Consider the following 2,500-nt stretch of genomic DNA (forward strand, 5'->3'; position numbering starts at 1 on the left):
TCGAGGACTGGACGACCGAGCGATGGTCGCGCGGTCTTCGCTTATCTTTAACAAACGAAGTAGTCCGTATGTATTCTAAATGTTGAAGCCTCCTAGAGCTTTAAGCCATGCGAGACATTGAAATGCTGTTTTAACGGGAGCATGCATAATTGCTGCAAACATACTTTTATCACAAGTTCTAGCCACGCCACGGAGGCTTCGAAGTTCCTTCACCATTCGCTTTCCTCTCTTTTGTTACACAGTTTCAGACTACGATCAGGGGTACCGAAACGCTGTATTGATTGTAAACAACCATTTTTATCTTGGAGCGGAGCGTTCCTTTACTCGTTAGATTTGTCTTGTCGCGTGTGTATTCGCTTTTTCGACGCTTTTTAACCATTTAACTTGTTTAGCGAAGCTAAACGCACAGACAGACAAAAAAAAAGGAACAGCATCGCGCGTCAAACAGCGACGACCCATCTGAAGCGATCTTTCATTTATACACCGTTTGTAAACAGAGAGATGTATAAAGCGCGGGGAATCATTCGAAACCCTGGGGCTATTCGAGCTTGCATTTCAGCAAATTATCATCTCAAACATTTCACTCGTTTGCTTTTTCTAAATTTATAGGAGAGCTTCTTTCGTTTATTTTTGACACACCTTTCGTAAATATCGTTTCTGGCAACGTCGGGAGCGTGGATTTCTACAAGTGAACAATCGCGCCGATCCGATAACTTCCAGCAGGATGGAGAATCTTTATAGATTATCTTCCGAGAACTCGGTGCTTTCACGGGCGGTCGTTTATAAATTTTAACGAACGACTCGCGCGCCGTGACGCACTTGCGCTAGTTCGAAGAGATATTTCGAAATTTGTTTCTCTCCTTTAACGGCCTGCATTTAGTGTATCGGTTGCGATTTTCGTCACATCGTTTCCACGACAAACGCCGACGAACTGCCCAACTATCGCTCGTACGTTGCGACTCTTTCTTTGTTTATCGTTCATTCATTCTTTCAATTTCGTTCGATAATCCCGCTCCGAAACGTTCTACTTTCGTTGAACGACGGCGAGATGTTTAGAAAGAAATGAATTACTCTTTTTTCGAGAAGCAAACGCAAGCAGTCTTTTGTTAAGAAAACGACCCTCAGCCAGGCGTGGTCCAGGAATTGTATCCGTGGACCGCAATGTGCGTTCGAAATGTCGATGTTCATGTGTCCTGCAGTTCACACGTTGACGCGCAATTAGCTGCGTTCTTCATCGACCCACGAGCCAAGTGATCCACCGTTCAGGGTAATCGTAAAATTTTGTATTTCAAACTCTTTAGATCTTTAGAGTGTTATTTTCATTATTAACACGCATCACATTCGATACCCACATCACTCTCCCACCCGGCGCGTGCGGGAGAGCGAATTCGGGCGTCGCCAACGTATTTGTTTGTTTGTTCGATCGTTGACGACACGATCGCGTCCAAGGACGGAAACCGTCGGAGAAACGCCCAGTGGCACGCTCCTCTCGACGGTCGGGCGTAAAGTACATTTAAAAACCTTGAAAAGTACGAACGCACACAAGGAATGCGAGCGCGCGTCCTGTCGCTGAATCGTGGGTTGCGAGATTCGAACAGACACACGGCCGGCGACGATCGGTCTAACTAATGGACACATAGTTTTTCAAAGACTCGCTATCGTCGCTTCTCAGCCGGTCCGTAAACAACACACATCGATCAGGCGGACGCACGAATCTTACCACGGTGCGGGTTTCGTAGATTCCAGGTTACCCGCAAGTACCTCTCTCTCCCTCTCGAAAGAGGAATCTCGATCCGTCCTTTTTGGACAATGGAGAAATCTTTTTATCGCAACACGGATGGCAAAGAAACAACCAAAGCGTAGGAGCGTGGGGACGAGAGCGACGAAAAGAACGTCGCGAAAACAAAGTTTCGACGGTTGCTCGTTCTAATACATCGTAGTTTCAACTCTCTCAGTTTTAACCACTCCTAGACGCTTCGTAAACTTTTAACAATTCTTCGCCTCCGCGAGTTTCATTTCGAATAGAGCGAACGCAACACGGACCAAAAAAACTCCGGTGATGCCAGATCATTTAGCAAAGATCAGACGGCGGGTCATCTGTATTCCTTTTCTCTCTTTTTTATATCTTTCCATTTAACTAGGGTGTCGCAACGACGGGTACATTTATATATTTATATATATTGTATTTCAATTTTAATGATCCTTCACTTTCGGTTTGTAATAATATGATCCTTCTTTCATTTCGATCCTTCATATTGTAGGTTAACCAACAGAAGTTTGTTTTTTTACGACTTGTATTTTTGTGGTTTGTTTGTTTGTTTCTTACGACTTGTTTGTACCCGATCAAGTAGACGACGACCCATAAGTATAAGTTAGAGAGATAAAGGTCGAGAGACCTCACGCAAGCGTCTTTTACTTCCATTCACATCAGCCAGAGAGAAATGGTCCGGCGTCGTGCTCTTTGGCGCCGTTGGTCGCACAGTTTTTTTGCCGGCGGTTC

General features: G+C 44.9%; 1 non-coding gene across 1 annotated transcript; it reads right to left on the reverse strand.

Moving 5' to 3' along the window:
- Nucleotides 1-1,115: 1,115 nt before the first annotated feature.
- LOC143307295 (5.8S ribosomal RNA) lies at nt 1,116-1,270 on the reverse strand. The gene has a single exon (XR_013064471.1). It is a non-coding gene; the product is annotated as a 5.8S ribosomal RNA (ribosomal RNA).
- Nucleotides 1,271-2,500: the final 1,230 nt, after the last annotated feature.

This window comes from Osmia lignaria, unplaced genomic scaffold, assembly GCF_051020975.1.
Source record: "Osmia lignaria lignaria isolate PbOS001 unplaced genomic scaffold, iyOsmLign1 scaffold0050, whole genome shotgun sequence".
NCBI lineage: Eukaryota > Metazoa > Arthropoda > Insecta > Hymenoptera > Megachilidae > Osmia > Osmia lignaria.